At 36.7% G+C, this 27,026-nt stretch overlaps 1 protein-coding gene across 2 annotated transcripts in view; it reads right to left on the minus strand.

The window, feature by feature from the left end:
- Nucleotides 1-27,026, minus strand: part of FAM83B (family with sequence similarity 83 member B) — a 90,263-nt gene that overhangs the window by 39,136 nt on the left and 24,101 nt on the right. Inside the window, exon 1 of one of the 2 annotated variants that reach the window (XM_051854628.2) lies at nucleotides 22,877-23,872. The exons of the other annotated variant lie outside the window; for it this stretch is intronic. The gene's annotated coding sequence lies outside the window, so the exon portion shown is untranslated. Of the gene's footprint in view, nucleotides 1-22,876; nucleotides 23,873-27,026 lie in introns of those variants that run through there. 2 annotated transcript variants of the gene reach the window in all.

Raw genomic sequence — 27,026 nt, forward strand, 5'->3', positions numbered from 1 at the left:
GGGGCTAGCACTGTGGAGTGGTGGGTTAAGCCACCTACTGCAATGCTGACATCCCATGTGAGAACTGGTTAGAGTCCCTACTGTTCCACTTCCAATCCAGCTCTCTGCTAATCCATCTGGGAAAGCAACAGAAGGAGGCCCAAGTGCTTGGACCTCTGCTACCCAAATGGGAGACCCAGATGGCATTCTGGGCTGCTGGCTTCAGCCCAACCCAAACTCACCAGTTGCACACTTTTGGAGAATGAACCAACTAATGGAAGCTCTTCTCTTCACCTCCCTCCCTCTAAGTCTGCATTTTAAATAATAAATATATAAATCTTTAAAATATTGTCTTAGAGTAATACATTAAATTAGTTGATTGTATCAAAATGTAAAACTTACATAGATTTAAGGGCTTTTTAAAAAAATATTCATGTATTTTATTTGAAAGGAAGAGTTACAGAGAGAGAAAGAGAATCTTCCATTTTCTGGTTCACTCTCCAAATGGCCGCAATAGTCAGAGTTGCGCCAGGCCAAAACCAGAAGCCTTTGGGTCTCCCATATGGGTGCAGGGACCCAAGTGCTTGGGCCATTTCCCATTTCTTTCCCAGGCACATTAGCAGAAGCTGAATCAGAAGTGGAGCAATAGGGAATCAAACCAACGCCTACATGGGATGCTGGTATTGCAGGCCCAAGTTTCAGGTATTTCTAAAACTGAATAATCTCATTTTTCATAAAAAGGAAACAGAATTAAAAAGGTACTTTCATTATAGCACGCAAAATTCAAGTTGGAATTTCAGTATGGGCGAGAGATATCTTTTCAAGACAATCTAAGAATGTATTAATTTGGTTTCTTAAGGCTTCACTTTTGAAAACACACAAATTGCCAGAGAAAATTTTATCAGATGGGCACTGAAACATCCAGGTAGTCATAGGAAAGGGAAATTTAACCAATTATTTACATGTGAAGCAGTTCAATAAAAAAATCTAATCTTTAGCTTTTCTTATTGAACTGATCAAGGGCAACATAAGTATGGCCACTGATGAGAGAAGGAAAGCAGTTATGCAAAATTCTCTTGTGAATTTGCTGATTGGATGCAACAAACTGTAACTCTCATGTTACACATCAGGGACTGTCATTCTGAAAATTTCATTTTTTCTTATTCACGAAATTCTTGAAAGAACCCCTCAATATTCTTGTTCAGATTGACCACAAACACAATAATCTGTATTCCTTTAAAAATTCTATCTTAATAAGACTTTCTTATGTCTGAGTGAGTTACAGGTTACAGGTACATAAAATGTTGGGCATTATTAAAGGAGTGCTAGAAATAAAATAAGGAGAATTTGACTTTTATACAATATAGAAGAAGATTTTTCCTGAAATTCTATGGGTCTTCTATCTTATGGAAAACACAAAGATGTGATTAGATATGAAAAATAAGATAAAACAAAAATAATATAATAATCAAGGAAGGCATGTATAGCCTCCCCCCAAAACAAGACAAACTGATTAGAACTCTTAGAAAGTCCATGATCACAGTAGAACTGAAAATGGAAATTATGAGTCCTGGACAATTAGCAATAACATAGCCTCAGGAAGAATTTTCACACAGGTGATACTGAATCTCTGAAGTTTCTACCTGTGGAGTTGGTAAAGTCAAAAAATAGAAATATGACCAAGAATTATTAAAAATGAATTGATAATTTATAGATTTGCAAACGCCTCAGAAATGGAATTTGGGGGCATTCAGGGGCATGACCTTACTTTTTGGAATTCACATATAGAACACAATCAATCTGGAATCCCAAAAGAGGCAGCTTGATGTCAGTGTCAGAAACAAAACAGGCCGGCGCCGCGGCTCACTAGGTTAATCCTCCACCTTTTGGTGCCGGCACACCAGGTTCTAGTCCCTGTCGGGGCCCTGGATTCTGTCCCGGTTGCCCCTCTTCCAGGCCAGCTCTCTGCTGTGGCCAGGGAGTGCAGTGGAGGATGGCCCAAGTGCTTGGGCCCTGCACCCCATGGGAGACCAGGATAAGTACCTGGCTCCTGCCTTCGGATCAGCGCGGTGCGCCGGCCGCAGTGCACCGGCCTCGGCAGCCATTGGAGGGTGAACCAACGGCAAAGGAAGACCTTTCTCTCTGTCTCTCTCTCTTACTGTCCACTCTGCCTGTCAAAAAATAAATAAATAAAATAAAAGAAACAAAACACTGAAATGTAGGAAATAATGCTTGATTCAATAATTCAATAGCTCTGCTACACGTTAGATGAAATAACATATAACTGTGCTAATTATGAATGAAAATAAATCAGTCTCACATGATCCCTACATAAAAACGACCCAGGGTTGGGAAGATAGCTGGCTAGATCTAAAGGCTTCAAAGGGAGAACAAGGAAGGTCAGTACTGGATGGGAATATAGTCTTAAAATTAGCAACTTGTCACACAATGATACACCTGTCACTAAATAGCATCAACTTGTCAAAATTAAAGTGCTAATTACCTGAAATTACTTCTTTATAAATCCACTTAATAAAATGATCTGAATGTAAAATACTAAATTCTCCACAAGGTCATCCCAAGTAAGAACTTTGTATCTTAGCTGACAGCATAACTTCAGCCAGTAATTACTGCTTGTTTTCCTTACATTTCTATAATAAAGGGATGGATAAATGAAGCAATGCTCTTTTTAATAAGAACTTACATAAATTGCTTTTGTTAATTTTGGATGTCATAGCGATGTTGTGAAACTGGAATTTTTAAAAAGTCTCAGTAAATACGTGATATGTTACATCATCTTTCATGTGACAGGGAATTATTTAACAGTGGTTTCAGTGGATGACAGTAACACCTCTATTTGCCTTATTGTGACAGGTTGTTACTACATTTATACAAGAAGATAACAATATAAAAATTTTTATAAACATAAAAAGCATTATATACTTGATACAATTTTACTTACTGATATTCTATACTTAGCTAGATGTCTATCAAATTTCCCATTAGTGCTTACAGTGTAGGAAAGCATGTTGGATGTAAGAGTAGGGCAACAGGGGCCCGAGCTGTGGAATACTGGGTTAAAGCTCCCTCCTGCAGCACCAGCATCCTATTTGGGCTCAGTTTGAGTCCTGGCTGCTCCACTTCTGATCCAGGTCTCTGCAAATGCGCTTGAGAAAGCAGTGGAAGATGTTCCAAGTCCTTGGGCCCCTGCACCCATGTGGGAGACCTGGAAAAAGCTCCTGGCTCCTGGCTTCGGCCTGGCTCAGCCCTGGTCATTGCAGCCATTTGGAGAGTGAATTAGTGGATGGATCTCTCTTTCTCTCTGTGATTGTGCCTTTCAAATAAATAAATCTTAAAAAAGCAAAGGAGTAGGGCAGCAGTCCTCAGGGATGACAGCCTGAAGATTAGTAAAAATATAAACTGTAGACTGAGACAGATCCATGAGCCTCTTTAGACTACTCAAGAATTCTGGTCTGGCTAAATAAAGGACAGATTTCTAGCTATTTCAACACATGTGTTGTGTCAACAACAGCTTTTCTTTTGGCCAGCACCTCTGCAAAGGTTTACAGTCTCAATAGCAGTCATGTTCTACTGAAAAAAATTAATTTTGACCTATGGTCACTCTTGAATGTCTGACAGTTGCTTTGAATTTTGAGCACACCAATGCCAGCTACTAAGTGGTTTCACATACAGCTATTGCTGGTGTAGTTCTATCCCTGCATGTCCTAATCTTTATTACCAGAATGAGATAGTCTATTACACCCATAGGTTGTGATATTCTTCACCTTCTTGTTAGAGGAACTTATTTGAGATACACTATCTCTTTTTCTTTCTTTTTTTTTTTTTTTTTTTTTTTTTTGACAGGCAGAGTGGACAGTGAGAGAGAGAAACAGACAGAAAGGTCTTCCTTTTGGCCGTTGGTTCACCCTCCAATGGCCGTCACGGCCAGCACGCTGTGGCCAGCACAATACGCTGCTCCGACGGCAGGAGCCAGGTGCTTCTCCTGGTCTCCCATGCGGGTGCAGGGCCCAAGCACTTGGGCCATCCTCCACTGCACTCCCGGGCCACAGCAGAGAGCTGGCCTGGAAGAGGGGCAACCGGGACAGAATCCGGCGCCCCGACCAGGACTAGAACCCGGTATGCCGGCACCGCAAAGCGGAGGATTAGCCTAGTGAGCCGCGGCGCCAGCTGAGATACACTATCTCGTAGCTGACAGATATGGTATCAGTTCAGCCTTCCTAAGTGAAGAACTGGGTTTTCTATGTACACTTTGTGTATACTCACATATATCTATGTTGTCACTTTCACATACTTACAACTACCTTTGGTCTTCCTTTTTTACCCTGAATCACCAAAACTTGTTTGATTGGTAGCAACAGCATAACTGTTGGTAATATTTTGAGTTTTTAAAAATACATCATTTTATTATTCTATTTTTCAGATATGAAATAGAAATAAGATTAACTATTGGTTTCTGTCTTCCACAATGCTCTCATCTTTTTCTGCCTCAGTATTCTTCAGGAATAGCACAGTGCCATCAAGTAAGACCTCTCATTACACCTGGTGTTTCCTACTGGGGCCAAGGAGAATGCACAGTATGAAAAGGCCCTCCAAGGATTCTGACATGCTAGCAGGGGGTAGGATGAGGCTGGGACCGCTTCATTCTTTTCTCATCACTCCATCCCACTTAAATGAAATGATCTAAGAATAGATTGGCACTTTGTTCTTGCTTTTACCATGTGCCTTGTACTTATAAGAAGATACTGTAAAGTTCTACTATCAAATTTAAATGTGCTATAATAATGATTGTAACAATCACTCCATACACAAAACTGTATTTTGAATGACAAATGTCCATTTTGACATTCTGAATGCAATATTTTGTTTTTTAATCACATGCAAACTACATATCATCAGTCAGGTTATTTTAACTTGCTTATATATATTAGGTTTTATATTTTAACCTGAATAGTTAAATTTTATGATCACTAAGATCCTGTTCTGGGGCCAGGACTGTAATGCAGTGGGTTAAAGCCCCAGCCTGCAGTGCCAGCATCCCACATGGGTGCTGGTTTGAGTGCCAGCTGTGCTACTTACGAACCAGGTCTTTGCTATGGCCTGAGAAAGCAGCAGAAGATGATGCAAGTCCTTGGGCCCCTGCACCCGTGTGCGAGACCCAGAGGAAGCTCCTGGCTCCTGGATTCAGATCAGCTCACTTGGGGAGTCACTTGAGGAATGAACCAATGGAATGGAAGACCTCTTTCCCCTCTCTGGCTCTACCTCTCTCTGTAACTCTTTCAAATAAATAAAATAAATCTAAAAAAAAAAAAAAAAAACAAAAAAAAACAAACTATGTTCTGAATATGATTTGAATCCAGAACTCACCTTAAGCTTCAGTCACTAAAATCCAAGGATAAACAACTGAACATCATTCAGTTTGGTCCACTCTCACTAGCTATTGGAAAAAAACAGAACACAAAAACCTTTGACCGCTATGGTCACATAACCCCTGATACACATGTTGAATTGCTAACCTTTAAAATGATGGTATCAGGACATAGGGCATTTGTGTGGTGACTAGGTCATGAGGAAAAAGCCTAGATAAAAGATAAACTGTGCATTTTGTGTAAGGCACAGAGTTGCTGCTGGATTTACAACAACTCAAGAATCCTAAAATTAACCCTTGCTTGAGATTTTTCAAACAACTAAAAGTTTGGGAAAGTCTTGAATCTATTTTCCTATTCACATGGTGTTACAGAAACATCTCTTTTGAAAAGAATAATAAAAGTTTCTCAATTTCCATTTTATTGAATTAATACCACTGATTTTGGATTTTACAACAAATCAGAAGCCACTTTCCTATTCCTTATTTTTATTTAAGAACTATGCCATATATTTACTATGTGCTAGGAATTTTAAGACACAAAAAGATCCTCAAAGTCACAGATCTGAATCACTGCATGATTAAGTGCTACAGATAATGTGAATAGCATCATGGTAGGTAACATAGAACTACACGAGAAGACTGGGAATGCTTAAAGGAAAAGAAATTTCACTTAAAATTTAAGAAGTAAACAACAGAACATTGCAAGAGAACAACAGGTAAGTTAACAGTTTCCTCAATCAGAGCAGAGTTGAGGTCATGCAAGTTTGACGCAGAGCATATGATGCTGGGGACAGAGAAGACAGAAGCAAGCAACTACATGTTACTTTAGACTCAACAAGTTTTGAAAAATATGTGGATGGGATCAGAGGAAGGTATGGGGAGAAAAGAGAATTTTAAAAACTACTTCATGTTTGCTACTTTTAAAAAAATGGTTACATAGTGATAGCATTATCTTTGTTAGAAAATATAAATGCAACATCCACTTTGGAAGCTGAGTAGATACAGAGATCAGGCAAGGTAGCAAGCACCAAGTTTGCGTCTATGGGACACCCAGCTAGTGATAACCAGAAGTCATGAACTCGTGATAAAAGGCAGCATTCCATTCTTTCTGGTTCCAATTCTCAGCACGTGACAAGTGGCTTGTTAAAACCAGCCACTTTCATTTCTGAGTTTCAGAAAAGTGAGACTGCCTATGCCAGCCAAACCTGAACAGAGTTAGTGATGAGTCTCCCCAGGAATCTGATTATTCCCCTAGAGCTACAAGGATCAGAAGAGTATTCCTTTCTGAGTTAGAGACAACTTGGAAGAAGAGCATCAGAAAGCAGCAACTGGCAGATCCAAGTGTGCCAGAAGGTCCTTATTCCTCTCAGGTATTAATTTTAAGAGAAATACAAAAAGCTATAGTGGATCTTAGGAGACTCAATGTGAACCAGAAATTTTAGATAAACACACAAAAAGGGAGGAAAAGTATTTTGGTAGCCACTCCAAGGATGGTCAGCCTTGGTTGGAGAAAGAAGAAATATGTTAGTTCCATACAACCAAAGAGTAAAAATCATATCACAACCTTTGGAAATTCTGATAATTCTAGTAAATAGAGCAATAATTCAGATAGTTTCCTTATTTACCCAGGTTGCATATTTGAACAAAGTCATTGGTTCACCTGGTTATGCTATAATTACAACAATAAAGTTCCTTAAGTCTTAGAGTTGTTGATAAGAAAATAGTTCAGGGACTTACTTTATTTTATACTTGTCTAGTCCTACCTGTTTGCCAAAAGCATTACTGCTTATAAACTGGTGAGTAACCAGTGCTATAGTTTGAACATGATGTGGCTCCTGAACATGGGCACATAATTAAACTCTCAAGTCATAAGTTAATGATATTTACAGGGTGGAAACAATCCAAATACAGTGTGTAGGAGGTGGGTCTTACAGGAGATCCTTCGGTCAGGGGAAACATGCCCTCCAGAGGTAATTCTCCTGAGAGGGTTGCCTATAAAGTCTGCGTGGCATGCAGCCTGTCTCTCTTTCTGTTTCGTGGGTCGCCATGTGGTCATTCTTCTAGACATGCTCCACCACTGCCACCCACAAAAGGCCAAACCAATGAGATTGCCCAGTCTTGGACTTCAACCTCCTAAACTGCCAACTGAATAATTTTTTCTCCTTATTAATTTCCTCAGGTATTTAGCTACAGTAAGAAAAGTCTGACCAATACAGCTAGTTTCACTCTTCTTTGTGCTAGACAACTTAGTGTTGCTTATCTTTCATTTCTATTGACTCATTAGCCTACTGGTCCAGGCAAAGAGAACGTGACCAGGAAATTCCATAATATAAATCTACCAAATAAAAGATGAAATGCTTTGACTTTTGACAGTTAACTTAACAGTCAGAGTTTTGTGTTGTTTTCCCTTTTCCCAGACATACTCAGAACTTTTCAGATAGAAATTGTTAGGAGTGTGTCAAAAGTTCCAAGAAAATTTCTGAGCCCTTTCTCTCATTATTTTACTTGTAGGAGATAAAATAATATATAAGCAAAAGTTGAAAATTCTAGCCTCAGTTTAGAGATTTCCTCTGTGTAGCACTTAAACTACTAAGAATACATAATAATGCTATCAAGATTTTCATTCTCAGTTAGATGATCATAAATATTACTTTAAAATAATCATTTTACCCATGACTGTTTCCCATCTGTGGTTTCCTTAATAGCCAGATGGTATATTCTTTATCTTATGTAGTAACATCATGGGTTGCTGTTATACCACCAAAGGAGCAGCATTGGCTGGCAAAACTAGACCAGACTCATCAGAGAGTACTGAGTAGCCTAAAGGATATCAGAGAGAGAGAGAAAGGAAAGGAGTGTGGCAGTGATAACAACAACAAAGGTAACAACAATTAAAAAAAACAAGAGGCCAGGGAAGGAAATACAGATATCACTTCTGGATAAATATTAACAGGATAGAATCAAATGTATTTTCACACTGTTGTGCATCTGCGCTGTTTCAGTATGACCTCTAAGAATCTAGACTTGACTACAGTACCCAAACTTAATTTTCAACAAGTATAATTAATGGGTATAAAAAAAATGTTCCTTCTAAGGATTTTGGCTAAAATGTTCAAAGTCAAAGTCAGTTTTCCTGACAGTTTTAGAAATGTAATGGCAAAGCACCAAAATATCTTCGCTATTTTCCTTCTGTCAATTTCAATTGGAAACATTGTTAACTATAGAATATTCTTTCCTGGCTTTACAAAAACAGTACACAGAATATGACTTAAATTTTGTTTTATTTAACTATACTCTAAAGTAATGATAATTATAAAGGTTGTTGACTGTGGCAGTTGCCATTTTCTTGGGCCACATTCCTCTATGATTAAGGTATTTTTTTGTGTGTGCTTCATAGAGTTTTCTCTTGGATTTTAGACTTCCTTCTCTGGTCTACATAGCTTCTTATGTTCTAATTTAACACTTGTTATCTGTTATGTATTTGCAAAGAAGACTTAGGGATCTTATTTGAATTGGATCTAAAATAAGGGTAAGTGGGCTCTAGGATAGGTCGAAGAAGTTGCTAGCTAAATAAGCACTAGTTTTGCTCTCCATTTTGGCTCCTCTAGGGTTGACTTATTTTTGGTTGTCTGCAACATTCTATAGGGATACTACAACCAGGCAGCCATATACATAATCATATCATATTAGGATCAGACTTTTCATGTAAATAATTGAGGAAGTAATTGAAACAATGTATTTTAACCTGTGTCATGCTAATGATTATTTGTTTCAAAACTCAGTTTTCTCTACTTCACCTGAAGCTCTTTGTAACAAAAACAGTCATCATAAAGAGCATATCCCTTGTATACACAGAAAAAAAAAAAAAAAACTATGAACATGACTCCCCATGTTTATTTTCAATTTATATTATGCATTGATATGTATGTGCTAAAACTCTCCAATACAACAACTGTATTGGAATATACATTGCTTATAAAAGTAAATAAACATTTTTAAATGTAGCATAAGTCAGAACCAAATTGCCATATGTAAGTGAAGATATAAAAAAGATACAGATATTACAAAAAGAAATGAATAATTCTCAAGGAGTCCAGGGCAGGACAATAGAATTGTTTACAGGCTGAAATGATAAGGACTGAAGAGACCTTGAAATGGTATTGAATCTTTGCTCCCACAGTCCCCGAAACATGGCCACTGCAGCTAAGGCACACACTTGTTCTCTCTGGACTCAACAGTTCATAAATTCCTCAATATTTCTTCATAATGTTCTTCCTCACTGCTCCAGGTTTTGGACATTATTCTTGTTGCTTTCTTAATCCACTGAGAGTTACAGAGTCTACGCAATAAAGCATTTTTAAAGGCCCTGGCAAAATATGAATTAAGACCTAGGATTTGAAGTCAGAGACTAGGATCCATCATGTACCAGCTGCTGATCCTGTTCACATTACTTAATTTTTTTGGAACCTCGGTTTCCTTGTCAAAAAAAAAAAAAAAAAAAAAAAAAAAAGGAAAATAACGCCTACCCCAAGCTGGTTTTAAGGATCAAGTGAAATACACTGTTCAGCAGGCAGCAGCATATTAAATAGGGAAAGCTAAGCAGGAGAGCTGAGATTCAAAGGCAGGTATCTGCATCCACAGTCCACAGTTCACATTCAGAAACACTGCCTCACCCTCCCTCATACATCTGCGTATTCTTCAGTTTCCTTCTAGAAAAGGCACAATAGCAGATTTACTATTCATAACACTTTATTTTTCCAAATAAGGGCATTCTGAATTTGAATCTTAAATTCAAAGACCCTGATACCCTTTTCAACATATCTACAAAATGACAAACTTTTGGAAAGGCTTTTTATTCTATTCAATTAGTTCAAATAGGGGGAAAATATTAATGTAAACACCAGATGGTCAGTGACAAACCCCTGTGGAGTTCTGATCCTTGGGTTCCTTAAGAGGACACATATTTTTAATTAAACTCTATTCAAGTATGTTCTCTCCAATTTAAGACACCTGCAAAAACTAGTTTATACTTGTACATTGTACATACTTGTGCATTTTCTTGGCAGACAAAACATACATGTTGAATTACAGAAAGTAGATCATATCTTCCCAACTTATATATGAGACTCTCATCCTAAACAAAATCAACAGATTCATCAAAATTTAAATAGACTACCTGTACTATGTGAGTATATTCTATCATGTAAAAAAGAAAAAAGTCCTATAATAATTTGTTTGCAAACTCTCAGGAAGTCCATTGTATTCTGGGTTCAGATATGGAAAATGTAAATCAATAGACCTTATAGCCACTGAAAAGCATGCCACAAATATACCACATTTATGTGATCAAAGCGTGAAAGATGCACACTGTTAATATGGATATATGCCCTGAAAGAACTCTTTTCTCTCTAGAGACAAATGTAAAAGACCAAATGGAAAAGAAGAGTTTTGTGACAATTAAAGTACTATTCTTTGACCCCCATCCAAACATAACGATTTACATTAAAGTGAGAAGAAATCAATTATCTTTTAGCACTTATAAAACGTAAAGATTTTATAAGACTCATAATACTTAAAGTAATTATAATGTCAAAACACTTCCAAAATGGAAAGGAGGAGGATGGCTAAGTGATAAATATTGAAGCTTCATACATGCACACATCTGTGCTATAAAGTACTCTTTGAGGCCCCTTTTATATTTCTCTGCACATAAATACCATCAAAGGACACTCCTTGAAGCCAAATATTAGAAGTTTCCTATAAAAAAGAATCCCTTTCCCTCTATATTACTTTGCTGATCCATATTCAACCTTAGATTTAATTTAGAATCTGGCTCTGTATGCAGTTTGATTTCAAGACTTCTTTTTTTTTAAATCAGAGTTACAGAGAGAGAAGGAGAGGCACAGAGAGATGGCAAGAGAGAGAGAAAGAAAGATCTTCCATCTGCTGGTTCACCCCCTACGCCCCCACTCCTCACCCCCCCGAATAGCCACAACTGTCAGCAGTGGGCCAAGCCAAATGTAGAAGCCAGGAGCTTCATTTGAGTCTCCCATATGGATGGCAGGGGCTCAAACATTTGGTCCATCTTCTGCTGCTTTTTCCAGGTCATTAGCAGGACACTGGATAGGAAGTGGAACAGCCAGAACATGGACCACACAGGATGCCAGAGTCTCATGTGGTGGCTTTACCGACTATGCCAAAATGCTGGTCCCAGATTTAGAAGATTCTTAATGCCTTAACTTTTTCACGTTTACTGGACATATATCATGAGATACATGAAATTTAAGATGCTGAAAAAGAAACAGATTGTAAACATATCTCTGCGTGTGTGTATGTGTATGTAGAAATATCCCAAAACATAAAATACTAGAATATTAAATTTATAGTAGAAATTTGGCTCAGGGGTGGGTGTTTGCCATAGTTGTTAATAAACCACTTAAGATGCCTGCATCCCACATCACAGTGACTGTGTTGGAAACCCAGCTGCATTTTTCACAATTCAAGCTCTCTGCTGACACACACCCTTGGAGGCAGCAGATAATGGCCTAAGTAGTTGTGTCCCTGTAATCCATGCATGAGACCCAGACTGAGTTCCTAGCTCCTGGCTTCACCCCTGCTGTTGGAGTGACCAGTGGTTGGGAGACCTTTCCCCTTCCCCTCTCCCCTTCCTTCTCCCTCTCCCTGAATTTCTCCTTTCACCTCTCTCTCTTTCTCTTTCAAAATAAATTTTTAAAAATTATTTGTTCAAACAATGAAGAATTAAACTATTAAAATGGTTCCTATTTTAAGCTTGGGTGTATTCACATTATTTACTAAACAGTTTAGATGTAAAAATTCGCTCTAATACACCAAATTATATAATGTATTATCAAATAACCATAAGACAAACAGACTGTGATAAGGAATATGTTTTATATATTAATAATTCTCAAGAGTAATATCATCTCACAAGTGGAGATAAGACTTAGAAAATGTGCTGTATGAGCCATCTATTGTTGCATAAAAATTACTCCTAAAATTGAGTGGTTTAACACAATAAATATTTTATGTGTTTATGTGAATGAGGAATATGAGAGAAGCTTGGCTGGGTGGTACCATCTCTGAGTCTCTTCAGAATCAAAGTTGCCATCATCTGAAGCAGGCTAGGAAGAGGTATCAACTATGTCCAGGGTAGTGCAGTCTCATGGTTACTGTTGGGAGATCTCAGCTCCTTGCCCCAAGGGCCTCTATGCAAGCTGCTAAGTGACCTCTGGCACAGCTGCTGTTGCCCCACAACTGGTAATCCAAAAGAGAACCAGTAAGAAGCATGATGCTTTCTCTAACCCAATCATGCCGTCACTTCTGCCACTTTCTTCCCATCAGAAGGGAGTCACTTAGCCCAGTCCACACTTAAAGGGGAGAGGACAAGATCCACCTGTTAAAAGGGAAGAATTGTGGGTATATCTTAACATTATTGTATGTCACATTAAATATGCAGTTAGTATTAGTAAGTGGAGACTAGTATTCCTGGAACAAGAAAGGGCAAAGGCAAATATTCAGAGGTTGAGAAAAGTATATCAGATTAAAAAAGGCAGGCGTGGGATGAGTACAGTGCTTCTGTGGCTTTCAGAAGGCATGGCTGGTGATCATTCAAGCCAGTGACTGTAGGAATACTGGAGAAAGTAAAACTTCTATGTAGCAAGATGAGTTAAGAGGACCTTTAAAATTAAACATGAATAGAGGGCAGAAGGTGGGTGACAGCAATGGAGAGCATCAGGAGGACGTGCACATAGCAAAAGTCCAAAACCCTAGAGGTGATGACAAAACTGGTTGTGAAAGAGGGATGAATCATGTGATTGCAAAGTCTGATGGCCCTGGTAGCTATGAATGTGAGGATGCCTTCAACACAAAGAGCAGGCAGGTGAAAAGGTTTAGTGAACGTTCTAAACTTCTCTCTACTATTTTGAACATGCTGTACCTGAGAGCCCAGGGGGCAAAGGAGCTAAGCTGTTGGCAATGCAGCTAATGTAGTTGGACTGTCAGCTAGAATTTCAGGCTGGCACTCAGAAGATAGGCTACACCATGGTGGTAAACAGCATTCCTGTCTGATACACGGAAGTAAAAGTGGCATTAACATAACAGACCTAAGGATACAGAGCTTTGAAACATTCACTTTGAAGAGATGAGCTAGCAAAGAGTAAAGCAACATCAGCAGCAGAGACAGGAAAAGGATGAAGAGAGAAATATCATAGAAAGAAATAGTAAGAGAATTAAAGCCGAACCCTACATAGAAGGAAGTGGATGCAACTAAGAGATATTAAAATGCTGTTGGTGAGCCTTAACCACACGTACAACAGGGGCCAGGAGAGGAATCCAGGAGAAATTCAGACTGCAGGGCTGGGAGGAAAGAGACATAGGGAAGTGGAGAGACTTGATAAAAACCATTTCTTAGAGACATACAATGGTTAAACAGTAAGAAAGGAAGATTGGATTCATAAGCTAACAGCAGGAGGGAGACAAGCCACCCTCTGAAAAAGGGAGGTCGTGTGCAAAAGCAGAGGAAAAGTAACCACATGAAGAAAATGAAAAGTAAAGTCACGGAATTGGCAAAGGGCTCAAGAACACAGTTTTTTTGTTTGTTTGTTTTGTTTTGTTTTGTTTTGTTTTATCTCCTTTCTGAAAAAGTAGCCTGGAAGAAAGAAGGTACTGAATTCAGGCATTAGAAGAAAACTGGGAAGCATAAAGGAATTTTAATGGAAATTCCCAGTCAGGAATGAAGCATGATACTTTTTTGGAGCAAAGGAGAATGAAGACATTCAGTGCAGTCTTACATGTTAAAATATAGGATACTTATGCCATTTATTAAACTGCTCTTATCACTTGCTTCTTCTTACTGATTATATAAAATGGATGCATTGAAACACTGGTTATGGTAATGTAATAGTCTCTTCAGTAGTGATTAGGATAAAAATACTGGACAATTTCTACCTCTGAAATTGGGAGGGTTATCACAAATGTGATTGGTGACTGAATTCTTTTGGTTATATTTCCTGTAGTAATATATTTTACAAATTGGGTTCCCAGTTTCTTTGATCTGACTCTTAAAACTGTGGTCATACACATTAAAGTAAAACTAAGCTCTGGAAAATCTATGACTCTGGCTCCAGGGATTTTCCTACTGGAAATTCTGTAAATAAATCTTCAAAATTCAGTTGATTGAATCAGACTGGTCTACTTTTATATAAAATACAGTCAGTTGATTAAGCTATCTTTTATTTTAGGAACAAGCCCCACAATCAAGTTAACAACTGAAAAAAGTATTTGAATGTATAACTGAGAGAGAAACAGGTTGGCCTATTTGGCTCAATGAATACACTTTGCTTTCAGTGTGGCAAGTGATACGACAAAAAGGCTCAGTGAACACAAGCTTGAAGAATTTTTAATGTACTTTCTCAAACTGTTTTCTAGGATAAAATTACTTTCTTGAATAGCTGTAAAGATCATGATGCTATAAAATTCATGTAGTTGGTTTCCGTTATGGTTGTTCATTTTCATCTTCATTTTTGAATGGATTACACATTCTGTACTTTTGTTTAAACAATTAAGTTTAATATACATAGTTAATATATAAAAGATACATATATAACTAAAGACCTTAGGACTGAATTATATATGTCGGTGTGGTACTTATAGTACCATTTTAATAATACACACACATAGAATTAATTATTTAACACTTTAAAACCAAGATAAGTTCAACCCTATTAAGCTTTCCATAGAGTTAAGCATTTATATGTATAAATCAAGAACTTGGGAGTTTTTCCTCTAAAATTTGAAAGGTGAGGAACAAAAATTTAGTACTTGTATATAAAACAGTCCTCCTCCCTATCCATGAGTTCTGTACCTGTGAGTTCAACCAACAAGTCAAAAATGTTTGGGGGAAATATTTGTGCCTCCACTAAACACGTTATAGGTGCTTTTCCTTGTCAAGATTCCATAAACAATACTGTATAATACTTATTGATGCAGCATTTATGGTGTATTAGGCATGATATTAGGGATTATTTAAAAACCATGGAAAATGGAATTGAAGATAGATAAGTTTATTTACGGGGAATGTACAGTTTTTTCAAGGTGCATACTTTCCATGAACTTTCTGAAGACCACTTGTAAGTGGTCTGAGAGTGATGTGAGGCACGCAGGAGGCGGTGCGGGCCACATGCAGACACTACACCATTGTGCCAAAGGGACTGGAGCATCCATAGGCGCTGGTGTCTACAGAGGCTCTGGAACACATGCTCCACAGACACCACAAATGGCTTTATGTTCTCTACATAGACATGTGCATCTACCCTTACATGCAGAGGGTTAGCCATACATACACATGTGTTCACCCATACTGTTTTAATACTGTTTTAAAATGAGAAATAGCTTAGACAAACAAAATTCCACTGGGATAGTAGTTAAAATGATAAGCTTCATAATGTGCCCTACATGGAGACATGTAGGGAGAAGGAAAATAAAATGCAGGATTTTTTTTTTGCCTTAAGAATTTTAGAAATTCTCAGAATAAGAGTGAGATATAAACAGTTCTTAACTGATTTGCTGAATGAGGAATATCTATATTTTAGTAATTAAAATAAATGTAAGCATTTTTCCAAAGGTTAAAATAGTGACAGCTTATCATTTTTTGTATTTTAAACTCTTTTCATACATTTCTAATGTACACATATTCTTTCTTAAATCCACATGCACTTTCATAATATTTTATTATACTAATTCATTCAAACTAAAATAAAAATAACTCCTGCTTCAGACTACGCTAGCTCGTATAAAACATATTCTCCTATTGAAAACAATAAGGAATTGTGGGGCCAAAATGACAGATAAGTAGGATCATTTAGGTAAGCTCAATTTTTTTTCTGATCCTATTTCACTGGAGGGCAAATTTTAAACTGTATTAAAGTTTCCATCGATCTCTGTAGAAGGAAGAGAACAAAAATCTAGCATTTAGTACTGGCAAAGCAGAAAGGACTTGAAGACCTTGGATCACGGAGCAAATGGGATCACAACAGAGTGGCACAAGGTCCACTCTGAAGGGCCCTGAAGACATTTTCCAAATCATAAACTGCAAAAAATGATGAGAAACCAAAAAGAAGGAAGTTTTTAAGAGCAGGAAAAGCTTATGAAAGCTTATGATAATTACACCAGGAAGATAAAAAAAAAAAAAAAAAACTAAAGTTCACATTCTTCTGAGAAAGAGGAGCCATATAAAGACATTAGGTTTTTAAATGAGACCTCAGAAGGATGACACGAAGAGTAAGCAAAAACTAAGTACAGATTACTATTCAAGGACTAAATCTCAGCCACATAAAATCTCAGATCGTGCCTGGAATAACTGCCAATCCAAGGAAACTAAATGCTGTAACAGCTTTCAATAGAAACTTTCTAGGCACATGAGCGGACAGAACCAAATGACCAAAAACCACCAGAACACAGTAGAACACTAGAAACAGGCCTTTGTGTGATCCAAACATTGGATGTTATCAGAAACAAGCTTTGAAATAAGCATTCTTTTTATTGAGGCATTCAAAAAAATAGATGCCAAGAAGGAAAATTTCAACATAGAATTCAATATATAAACTAATGGGAATCTTAGAACTGAAAAACACAACCATTAAGAACTGAATATGTGAGTTTAATAATAAATTTGGGGCTGGTGCCATGGTGCCACCTGGAATGAACCAAGAGACAGATCTCCCTCTCTGTCACTCTGCCTTCAAATAAATACAGAAATATTAAAAAAAAAAAAAAAAGGAGCAAGAGAGAATATTTCAAGCCCAACTGGCTTTATTGGCAAATCTTTCCAGGTATTTGGTAGATATAACATTAAATATAGGCAAATTCTTCCACAGAATGATGTTTTAAAAATTTTTTATTCTATGAAGGCAAAATAACCCTAATAAAACTGACATGTACAAGAAATAAAAATTATAAGCCAGTATTTTTGCTTCAATATAAATATAAAAGGTATAAAATATTAATAAATGTAGACTATTTTAACATATTTACTTAAGAGAGAAAGAGAGATTTTCCATCTTCACCCCTCAAATGCCCACAATGGACAAGGCTGAGCCAGGCCAAATCCAGGAGCACAGAACTCTACTCATGACTCCCACAAGGGTGGCAGGGGCTCAAGTACTTGGATCATCATCCACTCCTTTCTCAGGTTCATTAGCAGCTGGCTGGATCAGAAGTGGAAAAGCTGGGACTTGTACCTGCATTACCATATAGGACGTCAATGTTGCAACTGATGGCTTAATCCAATACACTACAACACTGGTCCTCATCTATATTTATATAGATAGAATAATTAAAAAGTCTTAAAATAGGAATAGAATTTCCTTTATATGACAATTTATTTTAAAAACTCTATAGCAAGAAATTGTTTACATTTAATATTACATTCAATATTATAATGGAACATCTAGTCAATGTATGAAGATAACGAAAAGATAAAAGTTACAGGGGTTGGAAAAGACAAAGTAAAGCTATCATTATCATTACTATAGATTATGATATATCTAGAAAATTCCCAAATAACCCACACAAAATTATTGGAATAAATTATCTAGTCAATAGACTCAATGCAATCTACAAAAATACATGATATTTGTATAAATTAACAAAACAGAAAGAAAAAAATAAAATAGCATTTCCAATAATATCCAAAATATAAAATAATCAGAAACAAATAAAACAAATGATACATAAGACTCTATGCAAAATGATACTATATTGCAGAAAGAAGTGAAACATAACTAAATAAAAAGGGGACGATGCCTTTTAAATGAACCCAAATACCTGAGCCATAACTATTGCCTCCAATGGTGCTCATTAGTAGGAAGCTGGATGCAGAAAGGGAAGCAGAACTGGAACCAAGTTAACTAATATGGGATATGGGCATTCCAAAAGGCATCTTATCCATTGTGCCAAATACCCACCTTGCAAATCAACTTAAAAAGACAAATAACCTATCAAAAAAGAAACTAAAGAATATCTGGTCTTAAAATAGAATGGAGACTATATTAGCATCTAAAAACAAAATGAAGTGTAAAGGTGACAATACTATGGAGGATGAATGATGGAATTCTCGAAAGGGAATTGATTGAAGATTTGCCATGGATTTCAAAAGACAAATGAGAGGTAAAAAGATGACAAAGGATGCTCCAAGGAGCAGGAAGGAATACCTTCGGCCATGAACAGCCCGGAGAATGGCAATTTGGTAGTACTAGAGTGCAAATGAGTAGAAGGTGGAAGAAAAGAAATCCCAAAGATAAGGACTCTCAGAATGAAAAGCCTTGTATACGTCATGCTCATGAGTCTATCTGATAGACAATCAGGAACCAACTGTAGTAGAACCTACATTGTAGCACTGTTGTGAGAATTCAGCTGGACTGCATGGTGCCAGCCTGGAGTGGTCTATCAGAGGAAAGCATCATAATGGTTTAAAACCCAGGCTCTGTCTGAGCCCACTACCAGAGCTCAAATACCAGACCTCCCGTCTCCTTCTTCTAAAACCTAAATAAGTTATTTAATATTTTCATTCTTCACCTTTGAAAGGGGGCAATAAAGGTACCTACCTTAGAGTACTGTTGAGAAGGTAAATGTGTTAATTCATAAAACGTGTCTACTACACTGCCAGGTATGTAGCACTCACTAAACACTAGATATTATTAATATAATCAAGAATTTAATTCTTGTTCACACTAGTGAAGTCACATGGTATAACAGGGACAATAGAGCCTTAGAATACAAGTTGAGACACATGAATACCATCAGTTCCTATGGTTACCACACAGTTGGGTAACTGTGGACTTTTGGACTTTGACAATTTCTCTCTGCCTATTTGTAAAAAGACTATGAGGTCATAAATCTCACATTCTTTTTTCTTTATTTCTTTTTCAGTAATTGCTCCAAAATTTCAGCAGACTTAAATATGAGCATCATGACAAAGATTAATTTGTTTTCATGAATATGGATTTTTTAGCAGCACATATTATATTGATATTCAGCCAAATAGCAATGATTTGCCTTTCACATTTCTTTACTTGTTTAAAAATATATCCTGTATTCTAATTCCTGGGAGGATTAAGATGTGATTACTAATAAGAAATTAATACATCCCAAAGGAAAATTTTGGTTTATGAAAGAAAATGGGGGCCAGCGCCACGGCTCAATAGGCTAATCCTCCACCTGCCGTGCTGTCACACCAGGTTCTAGTCCCGGTCGGGGTGCCAGATTCTGTCCCGGCTGCCCCACTTCCAGTCCAGCTCTCTGCTGTGGCCCGGGAGTGCAGTGGAGGATGGCCCAAGTGCTTGGGCCCTGCACCCACATGGGAGACCAGGAGAAGCGCCTGGCTCCTGGCTTTGGATCAGTGCAGTGCGCCGGCCGCAGCAGCCATTGTGGGATGAACCAACAGAAAAGGAAGACCTTTCTCTCTGTCTCTCTCTCTCTCACTGTCCACTCTGCCTGTCAAAAAAAAAAAAAAAAAAAAAAAAAGGAAAGAAAGAAAGAAAGAAAGAAAGAAAGAAAGAAAGAAAATGGAGAGTTGCTATATTTTTCTACTTTAAAGCTTTGAGAGGCAACTAATTATTTAATGCCTAGTAATTATGTGACAACAGTTTCAAAATTTTCTTCATTTCTAAAGGAATATTACCATGAGGCTGTCATTATTCCAGCACTGGTGTAGGAAGGGGTGGGGATGAGTAACCGATGGGTGGAGGTTGCAGTGATAAGGAGGAGTATATTATCACGAATTCTGTTTACAATTTCCAGCATGTGCTGTAATAAAAAGCAGACTTCCTCCTAGTCATTCTCATTATTGTTTTAAATTTTTACAGACAAGATACCTCCCACCACTTCCCCCACACCTTTTGGTCATCACATTTCAGTAGAGGAAATCAATTACTTTATTATGAAACAAACTATAAATGAGAAAGGCAGTAGGATTTTATTAACATATGTAATATAGTCTCAAATATATCACATATTAGCACTGTAATTCAGAAATCTATGTTAAGGTATTAAAATACATAGATATATACAAACTTGTGAGCATATATTATTTATCCATTTATTTATGGCAGCGAAGAACATTTCCAGTATTAGCAACAGCGATTATTCCTACTCAGAGATTATGGTTAAATTTTATTTCCTTAATCCTTTCCTGTATTCCTCATAATAGACCATTAATACATACAATTTGTGGGCTGGTAAATTGGACTAACTAGAAAGTTTGCTAATAATAATTTTGTAGGTATTTAACCTGTACCATAATTTTTCTACTTTGAAACTTGAGAATGTATATCTTTCATCTTCTGATACTTAAAGAGTAAAAAGAAAATCCAGACCTTTTATAAAACATAGGGTATGCAGATAATACCTACATTTCTACAGAATTTTAATTATATAGTACCCATGCATAGAAATGTTTCTTTTTTCTATTTTGATGATTTAACAGAGTGCTTACCACATAGCAAGCACTCAATAAACATGTATCAAATAAACCTATAATACGTGCACACACACACACACACACACACACTTGAGCCTACAGATATACAAATAAACTTTATCAATTTAAAATCAGATAATTGAAACACATTAAAATAGGTATAATGCCCCCAAAACAAGGACCTTCTTATGATACAGGATTAAGTAGTTATGTTTTCCCTTGGTCTTGCAGTAACTTGAAGCTATCTCCCTTCAAGAAGACATTAAGTCTTCGAGTGAACTTTAGTTGACTCCGGCTTTTGTTAATCATTATTCCAGTGCCTTCTACATTGTTTTCACATTTTCTCTGCAATTTAACTAATCAAAGCAAAATATGACTCTGTCACAGCTCATTGTCTTAATCAAAACCATTTCATGACTTCCACTGGCCAGTTCCACAAAGTTGGATAAAAAGACCTCCACAGTCTGTCCTCAATCTACCTCTTTCAACATCCCTTGCCTTACTCCCCACCTCAGTAGACTTCTTCCACACTCCCTGTGGTCAGAAAATGCCAAGATCTCTATGACATAACTTCTGCTTCTCAAAAAGTATTCATCAAATGTCCTGTTAAAAATGTAACCACCTATGTCACACCTGTTCAGTTTCTTACTGTATGTCTTTCACTCACGTGACCCAACATTAGAAGAATTATTTAATAACTGCCTGTAAAGTTTGCTTGCAAAAGTGATGTTGTGTTCAGCTTCTCAGCAGGGTACATAGTTTACAGTTTTACTATGTTCTAGGTCAGGGTCCAATCAGTCCAGTTCTAATTTCCCACTCTTCACCAGCCAATTGCTTTGCATCTAAATCTTCTCCAAGTATCTTACAACTCTGTCCCATGGGATCAGGACCATTGTTCCAATGTGAACCCTAACTCTGTACTCTAATCTGCAGCCTAGGTCTCCATGGCTAGGGCTATGAATCAATAACCTCAAGGCTGTAGTGAAAGTGACAACCTAAATGCCTCTGTAACTGGGTCTCTGTCCCTCCTTCCTGATCCAACTCTCTGATGCCAACTTCCCCAATGACAATGTCTTCATTCTAATTGCTCAGGCTAAAAATTCTCAGTAGTCTTGTATTTTTCAGATTATTTAATAGCCTATATTATATTATATTCAAAGCACATCAAAATCTAATAATTTAATAGCATCTTATATTTGCTCAATTATCCCCCTACTGTTAATACTGCAGCCATAGGTATTCTTTAAACATATAGAACATTTGAAATTGAACATGCTTCTCTTTTGCTCAAAATTCTCCAGTGGATTCCCAATTTACAAGGAACACAAGTCAAATTCCTTATAATTTTTCATTAGAAACCACAAGGTCTGGCCTTCATGTTACCCTACTGAGTTCATCTTCTCCTCTGCCCCCACCTCCTTTGCTCTGTTGGCTCTAGCAATTGGCCTCTTTGTCATTCCTCAAACAAACAAAGAGTCTTGTGCCTACCCAAAAGCTTCCCGTATGTCTGGTCTGTTCAGTGCACAAATTAATAAATACTTCATTCTCTCTTTTCTCGATTTTTGTCGCAGTCAGTTCCTTAAGGCCTACTGTGAACACCCTATTTAAAACTGCAAACTACACCACCATCACTCCTAATTCCCCTTATTCAAGTATGTTTGTGTTTCATTATTTTTCCATAGCACTCTTCATTTTTTATGCTAATTATTTACCTCTCCTCATTTGTATTTGAGTTTTATTTAAAGGCAGGCAGAGATTCTTTGGCATTTCACTCTCATATATTCCCAGAACTTACAACAGTACCCAATATATAGAAGGCACTAGATAAATATTTGCTACATGAGTGAAAGGGCTGGCATATTCCTAACTAGTAGAGCTGGCCAAAGACTGACTGATCTCCTTTATAGCTGGACCCAGTGCAGCCCAAAGGTTAACTTCATCATGTGACTATCCTCCTATTCCCTCTTTAAATTTCTCCTATAGTTGAATCAAAAGAACAAATTTCCTTTCATTACCTCCTAACTAGGTCTTCATTGATGTGTCGCACCTCATCAACTTCTAACTTCTGTCCATTCTAGATGAGTTACTTCTTAATTTTAATAACAACTCCATGATGCTCTTCTGTCTGGTCTGTTTAGAAACCACTGCTCCCACATCTCCAAGGTTATCCACTCTAGATCCTTTCAACCAGGTCTTCTAACAGCTCCATTAATGAATAGTTTCCAGTAAGGATTTTAGTATACTCTGCTGAATGAACTAGACTTATCACAAAGAAGCACATTCTCCAGTAAAATGTGGTTGATAAAACTGCACATTCCAAAGCGATGCTGTGAAGGTTAATTTAAAGTAATGCTCATAAAGTGCTTAACACAGTGCCTGACGCATAAATGCTTAATAAATATTACCTGCTAATGTTACTAGATGACATCATGTAGATGCATATTCAAAACCGGATGCCAGTTCAAGCCCTGATGCCAAACATTTGTTCAAGATAATTTGTGAATAACCAGTAAAAAGACACTGATAATTGATATAAACACATATATCATGTAATAAATCTATCATTATGGAAGAACAGGCAGAGTCCTTTAAATACAAAATGCCAGTCTGATACACAGTCTCATGATCTCAAAGGGGCTTGCTCCAACAGCAAACATCTGTTACTTTTCACATCTCATTGAGAGGCCAGACAGGTAAAGGGAAGTAATACTTCTTAAGATGCCAAACTAGCTATTTACATATTACTTTAAATAAGTATGTTTACAGTAGGGTCAAGTTCTCTCTTAGCCCATGTGCCTTTCATTTCCTGTTAGGATACCACCTGCCCCCTTCTTGTCTGTTGAGTTATTTTTCTGGCTTAGCCATAGCAATATCTGTGTTTGTAAAAGTGCTAAATTCTATCCATGTGGAATATTGATTTTATTTGGCATTAGAAAACTCAGTATTTTATAATGTTTTATGATGAAAATTAGCTTTGCCATTCCAACAAACTACTAAAGTTGTGTCATAGAAAAATATTACACATATCAATAAGTAATTAAATAAATGCTTAGCTTTTACTTAATCCTGTGAACAGGAAAGAAAATGAGTTAAATATAAATGATTATTTATACACTATATATTAATATATATCAATAATTTATATGGATAAACCTTCAGGGATCTCAAAATACTATATCTGCTCTATAATAAGTAATATTCTCCCAAAGTTCAATAGAAGAATTATACACATCATATGCAGCCTCTAAAAGAATTGTTTCTCAGTCTACTTTGGCAAGAAGAGAATTTAGGAGCAATAAATAGTAGTAATGAAGTACGGAAAATGGTTGAAAGACATGTTCCTTAACCAGATAAATCATATGCACCCCAAAATAACTCATTTTTTAAATTGCTTCTTTCCCACTCTTAATGGATACACAGGACAGTATTGCCAAGGGAATGTCTGATAAGTTTACTGTCATGTGTAAGTAACTTTTATAAACCTAAATTCTTTTCTAATTTGCCAATTTTTAACATTTTAAATTTAATTTTAAATTTTAAACAAATTTGAACATTTGTTAACATTAAAAGTCATAAATGATCTTTAAATATTACTTGATAATATACTGCCTGGCACAACATGTGAAATGCTTAAGTTACTGATGATTTGGTGTACAATATGTTTGAAGGCCTTATACAATACTTGCATTTTTTAATATTTTTGCTTTTTTATTTTTTTGCTTCAGCAAAGAAACTAATTTTTGCTTCAGCAAGAAACTAATTTTGACTCAAATTGAAAGAGTGAAACCACTCACGATGGAATTTGGAAAAGATAAACCTGTTGGCTTGATGCTGATGTTTGCTCCATCTCACACATATCCATGAATCCAGCAAGGCTTGCAGCATCAGCTTGAACCTTGCTGTGGATTTTACTTATTTGAGAGACAGAGTTACAGAGAGAAGAGAGGCAGAGAGAGAAGTCTTCCATCAGATGGTTCACTCCCCAGATGGCTGCAATGGCCAGAGCTGTACCATTCCAAAACTGGGAGCCAGGAGCTTCTTCTGGGTCTCCCACGTGGCTGCAGGGGCCCAGGGACTTGGGCCATCTTCTACTGCTTTCCCAGGCCACAGCAGAGATCTGGATCAGAAGAGGAGAAGCTGGGACTAGAATCTGCACCCATATGGGATGCCAGCACTTCAGGCCAAGGCATTAACCTGCTGTGCCACATGCTGGCCCCTTTTTTCTGTATTTGTGTTAAGCACTATTTATTAAAAATTCCATAGATATAAAAAAAAGGAATTTGGAAAAGATAGTATAGACATGAAATTCTTAATAAAAATTGGATTATTAGGAAAGAGATGATCCTAGTCTAATAAAGGCACTGATAAACACACCACAGAGTACCTCACAAAGTGTGTGGAAAATGGACTTACAACATATTGGTGCAAGCATTTTTGGAATCCATTCATAACTTTTACACAATACACATTTCCCATGTACTTTTAGGAGACCACTGGTAAATGTCACTTATCTGAGCAAAACACGGCTGCACCATGATGCAGATGAAACTTACACAATTCAATGTGTCAATATAATAAAACAATATAAAATCATTCATACCATGAATGAATTCATCAAGAGCATAACATATTAAAACAATCTTGAATTCTTACACAGTATCGGATGTCTGCATTAAGTTCTATATTTATAATCTTTCCTTCATGTCTTTCACTAACTAAATGAAGACACCCAGGGAAGAGCAATGATTTGTTCAATACCACAACTAGTTAATGTGGAGTCCTGGTGTCCAAGTCCCTAATTCAATATCACTTTTATAATATTAGCATTCCCATCATTTGTTCACCTTCTCCTTTACATACATGGGGCAAGCTAGTAGTTAATATTTTTCTGCATTACTAACAACTCCTGAGGCATAACAGACACACCCAGAAATAATGACTCAGGGAGGAACCAAGACCTGAACATGGTGATGTGGTATAGGAATTACTCTGCCCTAATTCTCAATAGATTTTTGCTTATGTGTCTTCTTGATTCCATATTTTGCAAGAGTGAGATTCACATCTCACAAAAGAGGCTAGCCTAGAATTAGGAAACAGAGATGCAAACAATGTTCTGGTTAAACATGTACATATTCAAGATCTTCAGAATTTATAACTTTGTGTACCTCTGAGTGGTTAAAACAAAGTTATTTCAATGAAATATGTTTTTTAAGTAATTAAAGGAGATGTTTTCATAAGAGGAGTCCACAGTAATTAGGAAAATACACATATATCACCTTGGGAACACTTGTTGAGAGACAAATAATTACCTGGGAAAAGTCTTATCAGACACTATCACACTTTACAAACTTGACCCAAATGTAATTATGTCAACTACATAGTGAAAAACACAAGAGGTTAGAAAAAGAGCCAGTAAATTAAAATATGTCCCTTTAGGGCTTAAGAAAAGTATAATCTAAAATTGGATTTTACCAAAGAAAAATTCTCAAACAAAAGTGCAAAAAAAATCTAGATTTTTAAAATACTATAAAAATCTTATTCTGCCTAACAAAGCAAAATGACTCAGGGATTTTATAACTTAAACTATAAACAAAAGCATGTAGTAGTAAAGTTAAAAATATTTCAAAATTTTATAGGAAAGACAGATGTGATATAGTATCATTTTAAATTCTTTTCTCAAGGGACTCCAAGGTTAGCTTGGTATTATGATCAGACTAAATACGTGGAACTCCAAGCAGATTGTGTTTAGATTCTTTTCATTAATTTATGATTTTTTCAATAATATGGCATTTATTTTCCTAAGTACTGTATCTAATTGCACACAGAACAGTGAACTAGATTTAAATTCACTTATGAGAAACCTTCTGGGTCCTGCTTTTCTGGTTCCTAGTCCTGCCTGTTTGGCTTCATATCTGCACAAAGTTTTACAATGCTGATTACCAAAAGCACGTCCCTGAGAAATGTGGAGACAAGAAACTTTATTTTATCCACTAAAATATCCATTACCGAACATTTTATGTTAAAAGAGATCACTCCCTTTATAATACCATGACAATTCACTGAGCTACCAATTAAGAGGGTTTAGTCTCTAAAACACTTTATAAAACAGAAAGTTTATCCTGATGACGAATAGGCTTCCACTGACTGTGCAGAATAATAAGAAAG

The sequence above is a fragment of the Oryctolagus cuniculus genome, chromosome 5 (assembly GCF_964237555.1).
Source record: "Oryctolagus cuniculus chromosome 5, mOryCun1.1, whole genome shotgun sequence".
NCBI classification, from domain to species: Eukaryota; Metazoa; Chordata; class Mammalia; order Lagomorpha; family Leporidae; genus Oryctolagus; species Oryctolagus cuniculus.